Source organism: Oratosquilla oratoria, unplaced genomic scaffold, assembly GCF_046742065.1.
Source record: "Oratosquilla oratoria isolate Oo_2021 unplaced genomic scaffold, ASM4674206v1 SCAFFOLD211, whole genome shotgun sequence".
Taxonomy (NCBI): domain Eukaryota; kingdom Metazoa; phylum Arthropoda; class Malacostraca; order Stomatopoda; family Squillidae; genus Oratosquilla; species Oratosquilla oratoria.
Window position 1 is genome coordinate 28,535 of NW_027467563.1, and position 15,758 is coordinate 44,292.

At 40.5% G+C, this 15,758-nt stretch overlaps 1 protein-coding gene across 3 annotated transcripts in view; it reads left to right on the forward strand.

Annotated features, from left to right (window-relative positions):
- Nucleotides 1-1,773: 1,773 nt before the first annotated feature.
- The window catches only part of LOC143022869 (ras-related protein Rab-5B-like), a 49,303-nt gene continuing 35,318 nt past the window's right edge, over nucleotides 1,774-15,758 (forward strand). The window contains exon 1 of one of the 3 annotated variants that reach the window (XM_076181254.1): nucleotides 1,774-1,841. The gene's annotated coding sequence lies outside the window, so the exon portion shown is untranslated. Of the gene's footprint in view, nucleotides 1,842-1,949; nucleotides 2,078-15,758 lie in introns of those variants that run through there. The other 2 variants (XM_076181255.1, XM_076181253.1) reach the window with 2 other exon arrangements.

The following is a 15,758-nucleotide window of genomic DNA, read 5'->3' on the forward strand; positions in this document are numbered from 1 at the left end:
ACTTTGTAGTACGCCGTGGGCCGGGGGAGGCATATTATACAGACGACATCGACTCGCCTGGTAACACTGTGAAAGAGCTTACAGGAAGATTTAATGAATGGGTATTGCCAATACTCAGCCCTTTCCATTCAAAAGAGCTACCGCTAGTTTGTCCCCAACTGCTTATCAGCGGTGGCCAGAGGGTTATCGCATTATTCTGAGCTAGCCACACTATTGTATAGCCGACTCCCTCCCTATCCGCAACCCTGGGGACGCGCCCGATGAACTACTCCGGACGGGTAGCAGCCCCGCAAACACGAAAGAGGTGGGATGGTCACCCCACACAGGATATACCTACATACTTTGAATAATAAAACTTATTTAATTAATGTTCATGTAGGATGGTCTTGTGGAAATGTGTGGAAGAAAAGTATATAGTCTCCCCTACCGAATTTCAAGTTCTGGTATCCGTTTGGCATTCCTGTATGTGTACTTAAACAATGCCACAAAATTTCAAAGTATCTTTACCAAATTTGACACGAAGGATCACACGCATGGATTGTTCCAGAAGATAAAAGTATCTTTCCACTATATGGATGAGGAATGATCCTTCCAAGAATAAAATATCTCAGCTGCGCTAGTAATGGGCGGAGTAACTTCAAACATTCAAACACGCGTCAATGGTATTGTCTCCGCACAGAATGAAGGATATAAGCAAAATTAAGAGAATACAAAGGGTAGCAAATAAACTGGTTCCCAAACTGTCAGATAGACTATATGAGGAGAGACTAAAAGCACTGGGTCTACCAACATTGGAAAACCGAAGAGAAAGGGGTGGTATGATTACATTATTTAGGTCGCTAAAGGGAACTACATTGACAGGGGAGACTTCTTAGTTCGGGATAGGAGGGCCTTCAGGGGTCATGAGAACAAATTAGGAGCATATATGTTTAAAGGAAATGAAAAAATACAGTTTTCCGTACAAATGCCCAAATACTTGGAATAGCTTAGTTGTTAAACCCCATGGAATAGAATCTAAATAAGGCTATAACCTAAGTTGGAACCAAGATAGGTATGAAAAACTGGATATTGATGGGACGCCACAAGCGCCGCTGCTTTCCTGTATATGGAAATTAGGTAAATACAATTAGGTAAATGCATCTTACAATAGGTCACGAGCTAGAAAACCCGGGTTCGGGCTCTCTGTAGAAATATGTAGTGTTTTTGATTGACACCTAGGGAACCGATTACCTCTTCTAATATATAATAAATGTCGGTAGTTGAGCTTTGGCAATGGTGATTAGAATGTATACAAAATTCCTTTTCGAGAAACGCAATTAAATTTTTCACCAGTGTAGTGGTTACTTCGTGTAATTTAATTTTCAAAGGGTTGAGCTTTAGTGAAAAGGTCTGCAACGTTATCTAAACTATATGCAATAAAATATCACAAAACTATATATCATGGCAAGGATGAAATTCAGGACATGTGACATTATGTATTCAAAAATGATTCATCATTGCAGTGTGGAACGCTTGCTGAGTTTTGATTAACTTTTATTTTCTTTATTTTGTATGTTCACGTTGACATCCAAGTTTGAATAGATTCGAATGCAATAACTTTGTTGTAAAAGTTATTGTTGTTTTTTAGAACTGGATTAGAATAAGTAAATCAGTAATAAAAAAAAGTAGTTAACAACATCAAATGTGTTCGAGTTCTTGGAAGAGTAGCTTGAGCTTAATTTTCTTTGCTTACGTCACACAAGGATTCGGACTGTGACGTCGGCCTTCATCACAACACTGCTGCGTAGAGATACATAACAAAAGTAGGACTTTGATTTTTATCATATATCTTATTCTCAAAGGTAATGGTTTATTAAAAACACAAATTAGTATATACATGATGAGTTTCTAGAGTTGTGTAGGCCTTGAAATTAGCATAAAAGAAGTTAGATTTGAATATGTAGTTAAAGGGGCGGAGGAGGAATCAAGGGCAGGGTTGTAGTGAGGACAGTTTAGAGGGGTGGAAAGTCATTGTAGTAACGTGTAGAAACTTACCTTGTTCTTGAACTTAATTTCCGTTTTCCATTCTTCAATTCAGGTAAGGGTATGAGAAACAGATTGATTGGACATTTAGAAGTATGTGGATGTGATATGTGAATAACTAATTTAAAAGTGTACAAGAAGAGTTCCATATTAGATTTCGTCGTTTAGAGGACCAGCTGATTGGGGTGGACTACCGTGTGTTTATGTGTGTGATAGTCAGCACCGTGTAGTGAATCTCATTACACCTTGTGATAGTGACTAAAATTAATGAATATTGATACTCAGGGATGCTGAGTATTAGAACGCGGAAGAAAAATGGGTGAAAAAGTGCTGGAGAAGTTATGTTGATATTTAGGAACAGGGTTCGGCTCGTATGATTTTCAGATCCATGTCTTATTGTAGTTGGATTTCATGGAACTGTAATTAACATATTTCTCGATGTATAACAAGCAGTCTACTATGTATAGGTGCTAGAAAGATGACCTGGGTGTTAGAGCAATTGAGGGGCTTCATGTCCTGTTGTGGTCAGCATTTTTTTACTTTCCTGGTATGTGTCAAAGTCACTCGTGTCTCGAAGCAACCAGTATGTCCTTGTGAAAATTTGTTGTATTGGTTTTTTATAAGTAATGTAGTGAGATATATGGACGAAAATACAGAAGTATAGGAAAAAGGTGGCAACTTAGTTGGGGCTGTGCTGATTTAATGTAGTAAGCAATGAGTGTACATACTGTACACTGCCCACCTTTGACTTTGTGTGTACATTTCTGAAGAAGTATATGGACAGCTGTGTCTGATGCTGAGTCAGTACAATGTTTCAATAATTCATTTAATGGAACTCTGAAAATGTCATGAGTCCATCAACCCAGTGTTAATGATCATACATATACTAAAGTTTTTTTTTTTTCCCATACATGGGAGGTAGCCAAAAATCAAAGGCATAAAAACCACTCCCACCCATTCCATCCCTAACATACTCCACTCCCTTCCACTTATCTTGGCACCTCCCGGATGACGGGTCATTCGTGCATCCCGCCCACTGCCACGGGTCGGAAGCAGTGTATAGTAATATGGATACTTTTACATGTGATCAACTAGGTTAATTAAAGGGAATATTTGAGGAAATTTAACATTACTGCATCCGATTGTAATTATAAAAGGCAAGTATAAGTTCCATAGATTGTAAAGCATCCCTCTCCTTTTATGCAATGGGGGACGGAGAGGGGGGGGTTGCTGATTTAATGAAGCGGCCTTGCTGTGGATGTGCTGTGTCTTGCGACACTGCTTCTGACCCAGGGCAGTGGACAAGGTGCAGGGATGGCCTGTCATCCAGGAGGTGCTGAGATAAGAGGGGTGTGGAGTGTATTCAGGGATGGAATGGGTGGAAATGATTTTATGCCTTTCCCTTTTTGGCTACCTCCCTTGTAAGGGGGAGAAGGCCTTGGTATATGTATGTATAATCAAATCAAGAAAAATTAGATCAGTGGAAGGTATATAAAGCAAAGTATCCCATACAAGTCCAAATACTTGTTACTTGTAGTGTGTGTTCAAGGCTCTGCCTTCACAGCAAAGTCACTAGTTTCGCAGAGCCTCCCTTAGAAGCATTTAGCAATTATAATAATTCGTGATTGTCTTGCTGCTAAGTCATATGCTTCCTTGAACAAATAAGTCTTCTATTTCTTTTTGAAAGTATCAGTTCTGGCACAATCTTTGATATCACTTGGCAGCTTATTATAAATCCTTGGAGCACATCTCTCAAGTGCTCTAAATCCCATATTGAGGTTACTTCGTGTCTCAAGCAATCTATGAGGGTCTGTGTTGTGTCAACTCCATTGTTGTGTCTTGGTGGAATTTTTCCAACAAGTTTCTCAAGTACTGGCTTTCTGGATTGCAAAGCCTGATGAGTCAAGACACTGATCTTGTACTCAATTCTTGCTTTAATCAGCAACCAATGCAGGTTTATCAACACTGGTGTAATTTCCTCACAAGGAGGGAGACCTTTTACCAATCTAGCAGCTCTATTCATAACATGTTGCAATTCTTTTAAAAGGTAATTTGGCAGCCCATAGTAGGAGTTGCAATAATCCAGTTTGCTCACATGATTTTGAACCAGCATTTTCATTGTATTTTCAAAATATTTCCTGACAAAACCTATATTCTTGAGGTGATACCATGTTGTTCTGACAACCTGCTGTATGTGACCTTTCATATACTGAATTTTAATTCATGTAAGTAGAGATGAAAAGTTACTTGTGTCAGAGGCAATGTAGGAAAAAAAAACAGCACCTCCACTTCAGGGTATGACATCCAAATTTGGCTTACCCCCAGCACTTCAATTACGTAGCAACTTTCCCTCCTTGTCCACTCAATAGTAAAAAGAAAAAACAAGGAGAATGCTCTTCTGGACACATCTTATCATCTGTTGATATATTCTTTGGTATATTAGGTGTGTTTACCTAATTGTATTTCTTCATTGTGTACAGGAAAAGCTCCCAGCTTTTCCTGTACACAATATATGGGAAATGAAATGGGTGGGAGTGATTTCTATGCCTTTTTCTTTTTGGCTACCCCCCGTACAAGGGGGGAAAAGCCTTTGGTATATGTAAGTATTATTTGCCTACCTAGTATTGGTTGATGGGCAAATAAAGTTATAGAAGCCCCAATGGTAACAGTGAGAACAACAAAATACTTTCGTGAGTATTGCATCAAATTAGTAATGGCAAAAAAAATAGTGATTGAAACGTGGTTAGCTACTTCTGTTATGCAGTAAGGTTTGAATACATAGGTTATAATATTTGGGCAGCCTAATTTGCTGGCTCCCCAGCTAATCGGGTAATAAACCTTCAGGGAAACTCCTGTTTGGATTAGCAAAAAAATGTGTGGTAAGCAGGTGTTTTGAACATAGACTTGTACATTTTGGGCTAATCTTTTTGTGCAAATAACAATTCCCAAGTGGATTGATGAAGGCTATGCAAATGTGACAGTTTGAGCATTGACAGGATGCGATTTTAATTTGTTTCTACATCTGACAGTGAAATACCTTAGTTGATCTGTCACTGTGAGGTTTGGTGTACCAGAAGAGAATGAATACATCTGGTATTAGAACAAAGTTTGGAAAACATTTGATTTGGAAAATAATGTCATCTTCAGCAATGGTGGATTTGCAATGACTAATCAGGTGTTTGTATGTTGTGGAAGAAAATTAAAATTGCCAAAAGTATTTATTTTATGGTAGAATTAAAGAGTTTTAAGCATTTAGGGTCACATGTGGCATTGAATGAAATTGTGGAGGAGGTGAATCATAATGTAAAAGATGTCCTTGGGGGGAGGGGGTGGTGTCTTGTGAGAAATATGTGTCTGAGGGTGACTGCCAAGAGAAGGTTGTGTAAGGGAATGTTTGTGCCCACAGGGTTGTAGGGTACAGAAAGGAATAACCTAAATATGTTTGAGGCAGAATGTGTGAAAAGTATTGTGTTGTGTGTTATTGCCAAGTAAACAAAGTAAGATTGAGTGAGAAGGTGAACAAAAGGCTGAGAACATGTAGAGAGTTATTGTATATAGTGGATTTTTAGAGACTGCTGAGGTGGTTCATATTGAAAGCATTAGTAATGAAAGATTAGCAAGAGTGGTTGTTCATTTTGCCATAACAGAGATAAAAGGGGTTAGGTTTGTCTGATCTGCAGCTTGTTTCTTGGGCACATTAGGTGGTAAGGGACATAGTTGCTGCTGTGTACCATTATAGGAACCAAATCTGTTTGTAGAATGAATACCCTTTCATAAGTAATTACAATCTCCCATTGGTTGGCTGGTATCAGGACCTTCTCCAACCACTGATGGTTGTTGAGCCGTTCATCCATGTCATTGGTATCAACATTGAAGCCAGCATCATGAGATGGACAATGTCTATAGTGATTGTCATTATTTGTGGGAAGTTATTGAAAGTGTTGATGCTCCCTGGCCACATGTTCTTTTAGATGACATTTGTCAATTAGGATTGGACTTCATTCTGTAATTGTACAACATTAAAGATAACATCCTTGATGTTGTATACCTTCAATGAATGTAGACACGCTGCTGTGTACTTTTAAGTGTTGCCACACTCAGGTTCATGGGCTACAACAACAATGTTATGTTAGATTCTAGGCAGGAACATAACTTCTGTGTTGGGCATGGCATCAGTTATATACTCAGGAGCAGGAATCTGTCAGTGATGTTAATTTTGATGTAAACAGTTAGTGGTGGCAAAAAGGGGTCTGCAGCTTGCTGCTCATTCATGGGTCCTGTCAATTGTCTTTGAAATTGACCTGCAGATCACTGATAGCTACTCCATGATTCTTTTGTGCTCTTGCATGTATGAGAAAAGGGGTTTCTGAAAGCACTTGGCATTACCTCCAAGCACAAGGGTTTAGTCCCGGGCTGCCCTGTGGCCAGAGACAATTTTCTCTACTTTGGCTATGAAGGTGTAGCGAATGTTTGTTTTAAGAACAATTATTTTTCATCATAATTAAAACCCATTATCACAGATGCACTACTTAAAGATGTGAGGGAAAACAACAATCCCAGTCATTTTGAGGCTATAGAAACAAGCTGTCTTCTTGAAGCATTGGAACCACCCAGACAAGGCACCAAAGAGTTCTGGGGTGTTTCTAGGCCTTCTCATCTTGAAGTCATAAAGATTATAACATGCCTTAGCTGTAATCAGATCAGGTGATAAGGACATTTTTTGATTGTTCAGACCTTGCATCCAGATTGTAAGATGTTCTGTGTCTTCAGTCAAGGCATGTTATAATCCTATTGGACAAAATAGGCCATATTTTCACCAGCAACTAAGTTTCTATCTTTACTCTTGATCACATTAGGCATAGTCAGCTATGACAAGTGTAAGTACTGGGGAATGTCGTTTATGCCAGGACTTTCTTCATAATGCTTAATTATATCATAATTTGATTTTAAGGAAAATCTTTTCCATTGTTTTTAGATATACCACAAGGAAATGCAATATTATTTAGAGGGTATAGTGCTACAACACAAAATGGATGATAACAAGGAAGACGGTTGTTCAGGAATGCTGCTTGACAAAGACTGGATGCTACAGTTGGGTTGGGTATTGGGTAGCTGTGCTTATGTTTTTTGGCACTAAAGGGTGCCATTTCACTGCATGATCTACATACATGATTATTCTTTAGCGTGTGATTTGCATTTAAGAATATGATCAATGTGCACATTGAAATGAGGTGTCTTGTGGGTTTGATATATAAGCTAGGCCTGCTTTAAAAATATTTTATTCCTGCACCTTGTTGAGAGAAGTCAACACGAGTGAAAGAAGTTATTTGTGATGAAGAATCTGCTGCAGCATTCCTTTGTCACCATTACCTCTAAATCAACTACAAGATATTGCCCCATGCAACAAATGTGGAGGGGAAATAAGTGAAAAATAGAGGAAAACAAGAGGTGAATATCATCTAGCATTTGACTTCATAAAGAGAGGATGCCAGACTTTAGGTCTGTGCATTGGAGAAACATTAATTATCCATTACACTGGCCTGAACAAGCTACATTGCGAGCTGAGATTTATTTATGTTTTTTATTATCATTATTATTAGGCTTGACTATTGCAACTCGCTATATTATGGCCTGCCTAACTACTTATTGAGGAAACTACAATTAGTTATGAACAGAGCTGTGAGGATGATAGTGGGTTTAAAGAGGCATGAGAGAATAACTCCCATACTAATAAGCTTACACTTGTTGCCTATTAAGGCAAGGATCATTTATAAAATATGCACGCTAGTATATCAAGCGATTAAATTTGGAAAACCAGTCGACCTCAAAGAATTGCTTAATGACTTCAGTACAGCTTCCGACTTGACGTTAAGGCATAATGTTCAATTAGACAGGCTAAATGAACCAAGATTTAACACCGAAATGGGTCATAAAGCCTTCGTGAACAGTGCTCCAAGGTTATATAATAAGTTACCCGAATGCGTAAGGATATATGAGAACTACATAACCTTCAAGAGGAAACTAAAGGCATATTTGTTCACTGAGTGCTATGACATGGACTGCATGTCAATGAGGGCAGATTTTGGTTACTAGTATAATCATCTTCAGCTGAGCAGAGCGTCATGCAAGACGGAGCTCAGCACCGAATCATCACATCAAGTATCAAGTATTACTGGTATTATAAATCAGTCATTTGTAATGAGGGAAATGTCTGAAAGATGTCAGGCAACTACTGTATTTTACGGCTTGCATCTTGGAAGACGCACCCTAATATTTGAAAGAAATTTCTAAGAAAAAAAAGAAGTCATTCTCATACAAGAACACATTCACCATATACCCAACCACTGAACACAAAAACATAAGAAGCAAGGACGACATGTATTGTTTACATTACGAAATCACTTGTCCGATTTTGTTTGTATGGCGATGATACTGGTTGGTGATTAGTAAATATACTATACATTTTTCATTGTCCAAGGGTGGTTTTATTTTCATAAAGATAAGATAAAAATTTAAAAAAAATATGGATGTAGATATATAAAACTCCACTGCCGAATCATTTTTTCGGTAGGCGGTGGTCCAAAGTGTCTTTCTGCTGCTCTTTTACAGTGTTCTTTGGCATATCGTACAACTTGTAGCTTGTATGCGATAGTATAACTAAACCGTTTTGATGAACTAGCCATGGGTGATAATTTCCAGGACAAAAAATCTTATGACATATGTGAAAGCCTGGTGGTAACTGATAAAGGCACCTGGCATTTGTGTGCGTTCATGTGTATGTGTGTGTGTGTGTTGCTATGAGACGAGGGAACGGCCCATTTTCTCCACACGCCGAGTAGGCTCCAGGAAGGATTATGGTATTGGAAATATTTGTAACAGCTAAGTACTGAGTTTACATCATATAAAAGGTTGAATTAAATAGTACTTAAGCTAACATCATAGTGTAATGACTCAACATACAAATCCAGGTTGCTATCGGTCAAGTGTCCAAGCTTACATGAGCCTGGGTGTTGCCTTGCAATACAACATTTGTTTTGGAAATGATGGTGTTTTGTGTGAGTGTCTTAATTTTGTTTCTTGTAGAATTGCAATGTGTATGTTGTGTTGTTTAAGAAAGTGTTCAAGTTCATGTTTTTTAGTGTTTATACCGTCAATGTTGTGTTGTAATATGTTGATGTTGTGTGTTTTGTATGTGTTGTAGGTTGAGGTATGGGGTTGAGGTTGGGGTGGTAGTGGGGAAGGTGTAGGATCTGGGTCAGAGGGGGGAAAGGAGAGATCGGGGACAAAGGAAGGGGAGTACTAATCGGGGGTAAGGGCAAAGGGAAATTGGGAGTGGGTAAGGGTGTTGGCTGTGGTTGGGGAGGTGGGATTGGGGTTACTGGAGGGCAGGTAGAACATGTCCAAGTGTTTGTGTATTGGTTTGTGTCAGCAAGTGTTGTACAAGTGAGGTGGGCCCAGTTTTTGCACATATTGCACTGAACTGAGCCCTTTGTCTGTCTGCTCGAAGTAATGGGTTTAGAGCATGTTGGGCATGTGTATTTTGTGGTGGGCCCAGGATTGCTCTCTACATCTCCGGCTAAAAGTAGAAGAAGAGGGGTGATCGCTGGAAAATGACCCCTCAGTGCAGAAAAAACGTAACATTGTGTGTTGGAAAAAAAAGGATTGTGGTACTCCCCCAGGTAGGCGTAGCTCCTCCTTGGGGATCGGTGCCATCTGCGTAGAGCTGATGGCCAGGGGTAGATGCTGCTGTTTGGCCCCCAACTCTTGGGGTTGGGGGGTGGTCCCACGACGTAGACGTTGCAGCTCCAGGACCATCATTTCATAATTACACCACCATCAGACAAGACCGGACTGACGGCAATGGCGGTGGACTCATCACCCTGATCCACCATTCCATCTGTTTTGTGGACACAAGTGCCACAACCAAAATTCTCCTCCCTACCACAGATAACACAACAGAAACCCAATCCATTCGTATCCGCACAGGCAACAATTCAACACTAACAATAATTAACATGTACATTCCCCCCCAATCATCCCCCACAGTTCCAAACACCTTCAGACCTCAACTCAGCCAACTAACCTCAATCCCCAACCTGATCATGGGTGGTGACTTCAACGCCAAGTCGTCTGCCTGGTTTGTCGACAACCCTGACACAGACAGAGGGCTTGATATACAGACTCAATTAGACTCATTGACTATCATGAACAACACGCATAATCATACACATATCCCATACCAAGCCCTCTACACTCCCTCCTCTCCTGATATCACCTTTTGCTCCCCCTGCCTAACCCCAACAACATCATGGAGAGTGGTCGGAGCCCTTGGTTCTGACCACCTTCCAATCATCATCACCACCAAAACAAGATGCACCCCAGCTGGCCACAGACACACTTACACCAATTACAAGAGAGCTAACTGGGAAGCCTTTAATGAAGAGACAGAACAACATTTCGAAACACTTAACAGTACACCAATCACAAACATAAACAATGCTGTGCACGCTTTTAATACAATCATACAAAACGCAGACAAGAGATACATCCCTAGAGGCAACAGAAAATCACACAACCCCAACTTCACACCAGAAATCCAAGGCCTCATCAGACAACGTGACACACTTAAACACGATACCCCCACACCTATCCCTCAAAACATAGCAGACCCAATACACACACTAAACACTGTGATTGCCAATAAAATACATGAACAAAAAACACAAAATTGGCAAAACTTTATCAATACACTTGATCACAAAACAAACACCAGCAAATTGTACAAAACACTCAACAGCATCACACTATCCAACACTAACACTACACGCTCTCACGCAGCAAAAATCACAACAACAGATAATCTACCCTCAAACAGACAACAAGCAAACGCACTCATACGTCATTTTGCACAGACGAGCCATCTTACATCTCACCCTGACGACCGACGCACCATTCGACGTAAGAAAGACTTTCCCACAGACTCAGACTATACACCCTTCATAGACAGTCAGACAAAACTCATATTGCATAGTCTCAAGCACTCATCTGCCTGTGGCCCTGATAACATAAGCAACATACACCTAAAACACATTGGACCACAAGGTATACACGCACTCACAAACATTGCAAACTACAGCTATTCACACAACACAATACCCGACATCTGGAAGCATGGTAAAATAATCACCATTCCAAAACCCAACAAAGACCCAACAATCCCAACATCGCACCGCCCAATCACACTTCTCTGCACCCCCTCTAAAGTCATTGAACGCCTAATACTTAAACTTGTCACACCATATATTCCCCTTGCTGACTCACAACACGGTTTTAGGCCACTACACTCCACAAACACTCTTCTGACAAACCTCACACAAAGAATTTTAGATGGCATCAATTCAGATAGGCCCCACCACAGAACACTTCTTATAACATTGGACATTAGTAAAGCTTTTGATGCTATCCCCCGCCACAACCTAACAAATAAAATATATAACACAGACATGCACAATAACACCAAAAGATGGCTGGCCAATTATCTGGCAGGCAGGAATGCTCATGTGTCATATAATGGCCAATCATCGCACATCAGAAACATTAAGAACGGAGTACCACAGGGCTCGGTTCTATCCCCCACATTATTTAATCTATACATGCATGACTTACCCACGCCAGACAACTCAGAAATACAAATCTCTTCCTACGCAGATGACATAACAATCACATGCACACATCGTAACACAGACAAAGCTGCAGAAATAATCCAGCCTTACCTTGACACACTCAACACATGGTTCATCACAAACAGACTCAAAATAGCTCCAACCAAATCTACAGCAACACTTCTCACCAACTGGACAAAAGAACACAAATACATACCTCATCTCTACATCAACAACACTCTAATACCACACACAAACACATAGAAAATTCTTGGTGTAACATACGATACATCCATGTCTTTCAAACAACACCTCACAAACATAAAAAACAAATGCACACCTAGACTTAACGCACTTAAGTCAATCACTGGAACAACATTTGGACAAAACAAAGAAACTAATATAACAATATACAAACAATGCATACGCTCAGTGATGAATTATGCGAGTCCTGCATGGGCTCCTAATCTCAGTGAGACACACCACAACACCCTTCAAATCATACAAAACAAAGCCCTAAAAACAATTACAGGCTGCACAAATACATCACCTACAGACCATTTACACCATGAAACAAAAGTCCTCAAAGTCAAGGACCACCTCGACATGAGAGGCACACAAACACTTGCTGCAGCCACCACAAACACATCACACCCGCTACACTACATAGCAGAACACCCACACACACCAAGAAACATTAAAACTACACCCAAAGACCTTTATTACGCACAGATACTCTCTTCTCTTCCTCCACAACCACCAAATACCAGCCTCCGGAAACATATTCATAATCATATCACTCACCGCTCCATTAACACACTGAAAGACAACACACTGCTGCATGCCAGACCCCCTGATATCCACCCTTCTGAATCTTCTCTCCCACGTAGGGACAGAGTCCACTTGGCCAGACTGCGATGCGGTCACCACCCAGCACTTCTAAGCTACCAGAAGAGGCTGGACGACCGTGTTGTGAACAGCTGCCCAGGATGTAACACTTCACCCCATACCATACAACACATAATGGAAGACTGCATTATACACAATCATGCTCGCAAACAACACAACATACACTCTATAAAGGATTTGTGGGAAAACCCAGTTTCGGCTGTGGCCTTCCTTGGGGAGACGGACTGCACGGACCGAACGGCGAGGGAACGACCACAACAACAACAACATTTGTCTTGGAAGACGCATTAGCATTTTTCAGGGTATTTTTTAGGAAAAAAGTGCGTCTTGTAAGCCGTAAAATACGGTATATGTGACTGGTTTGATATGTGCAGAGAAGTATGCTCAAATAACGAGAGGTCAGATGGTGGCAACAGCTGAAAATTGTATTCAAATAGATGAGGCACAATTTGCTAGAAGAAAATACAACCGAGTTTGTCTTCACAATAATAATTTAAGACCCAAATCTACTGACACTGAGGTATTGCAAATAACAAAAGTCATGAATGAAAATTGGTCCGTTGGTCATCAGACTTTTTTTTTTTTTTTTCATATATATATATATATATACAAAAAGAGAGCCACTCTAGAGAATTATTTTAAGAGGAGTACATTAAAGTTCATGATCATTAGTTATTTTAAATACGAGTATAATAGAAAGTTGATTTTGTAACATTCTAATTATGACTGGATGTGGTACAGATGAGAGTAAAAGGGAAGAGATAGGCAGTATGTTTGTGAGAAGAAAGATGGATGTGCTGGCTTTGAGTGAAACTAAAATGAAAGGGAGGGTTGAGTGTGAGTTTGGAAGTGTAGTTGGGAGGTTCTCAGGAGTGAAGAGGGGATGAGGGAGAGAAAGGGTGGCTACACTAGTAAGTGAAGAGATAGGTAAGGGTGTAGTGGAGTGGAAGGAGGTTTCTTCTAGGTTGATGTGGATGAAGGTGAAGCTGGGAAGGGAGATGTGGGTTTTTGTAAATGCGTATGGGCCTGGTAGTGAGAAGAGCATAGAGGAAAGGGAGGTTTTTTGGATAGATTTAAATGAGTGTATAGAGGGATTAGGGAGAAATGTCAATGTAGTTGTATTGGGAGACCTCAATGCTAGGGTAGGAAATGAACCAATAGACAGAGTGATTGGGAAGCATGGAATTCCAGGTAAAAATCATAGTGGAGAATTGATGGTGGAGATGTGTCTTGAAAGAGAGTTGATGATAGCAAATACAGTGTTTAGGAAGGAAGTCAAGCACAAGTATACGTGGGAGAGGGTGGCAGATAGAGCGTTAATGGACTATATAGTGGTGACAAGGAGTATGATAGGAAGAGTTAAGGATGTACATGTTGTAAGGGGAGAGAGTGGGGGAATATCAGATCATTTTCTGGTGGAAGGTAAATTGAGAGTAGAGAATAGGTGGAGAAAGAGGAAAAGGGAAGAAGGTAGGGAGGTACTTAGAGTGAACTCTTTAAATGAGAAAGAAAAGGAGAATGAGTATAAGAAGAAGCAGAGAGAGGAGTGGGAGGGAGTGAAAGATAGAGTAAAACTAGGAGTGGAGGAGGAATGGGGATGGTTCAAGGAGGGAGTCATAAGGTGTGCAAAGATGCTGTGTGGAACAAGGAGGGCAGGAGGAAATAGAAGGAAGGGTAGTGAGTGGTGGGATGAGGAAGCAAAGAAGGGTGTAGAAGAGAAGAAACAGGCATTCATAGATTGGCTACAAATTAGGACTAGGGAGTCATATGAGAGGTACAAAGTAAGGAGAAAGGAAGTTAAGCATAAGATAAAGGAAGCAAAGAGGAGAGCAGATGTGAAATGGGGTAAGAGTATGACAAAATTTTGAAGAAAAAAAGATGTTTTGGAAAGAAATTAAAAGAGGAAGCAAATCAAGTAGAGAAGAAAAGGTAAAAGGTGCAGATGGAGAGATGATAATGGAAGAGAAGGCAGTGAGAGGAAGTTGGGCAGAGTATTTTAGGGAGTTGCTAAATGTGAAGGATAGGGTGGGAAAATGTAGTTGCAGTGGGAGGCACTAAGAAAATGAGAGTGATGAGTGAGGAAAATGGAGGAGAAATGGGGGAAAGATGAAGTGAAAACAGCTGTTAAGATGATGAGAGCAGGTAAGGTACCTGGGTTGGATGGATACAATGCAGAATGTCTGAAGAAAAGGAGGTACAGTTGTGGTGGACTAGCTGGTGAAGTTATTTAATGTTTGTTTAAGAGAGGTTCGAGTGCTGGAGGAGTGCCTGTATCATTCTGCTTTTCAAGGGAAAGGGGTACAAGTGTGAGTGTAGTAGTGTCAGAGGGATCAGCTTGTTGAGTGTAGTTGGGAAGGCTTATAGGAGGATCTTGATTGAGAGGATTAGGAGAGGAACAGGGGAGAATTGGTGAGTAACAGTGTGGTTTTAGGACAGGTAGGGGTTGTGTAGATCAGATCTTTGTGGTAAGACAGATATGTGAGAAAGCTATAGGAAAAGGTAAGAATGTTTTTTTGGCTTTTGTGGATCTGGAAAAGGCTTACGACAGGAAGGCACTGGGAGGTTCTGCAGATATATGGGATAGGAGGAAAGCTGTTAAGAGCAGTCAAGAGTTTTCACGAGAATAGTAGAGCTTGTGTTAGGATTAGAAATGGAGAGAGTGAATGGTTTGAGGTAAAGGTGGGACTTTGTCAGGGATGTGTTATGTTGCCCTGGCTGTTCAATTTATACATGGATGGGGTGGTGTGAGAGGTGAATGCAAGGGTGGTGGGTCAGGGGTTGGAGATGGTTAAAGAAAATGGAGAAAATTGGGAAATAAGTTTGCTGATGACACTGCACTTGTAGCAGGATCAGAGGAGGGATTGAGGAAGTTAGTGACAGAGTTTGAGGTGTGTGAAAGAAGGAAGCTGAAGATAAATGTGGGCAAAAGTAAGGTGATGAGATGTACAAGGGGAGAGAGTGACAGCAGGCTGGAAGTGAGCATTAAGGGAGAGAGACTGGAGGAAGTAGATAGGTTTAGATACAGTGAGACCTCTCATTAACGGACGTTAATTAGCTGTGTTTGCGGTGTTATTGCTATGTTTTTGGTGCTGTTGTTTAGTGCATGCAATCACCATGCCACCCAAAAACCACTCCAAAACAGTAAAAACACCGCAAACTCAGCTA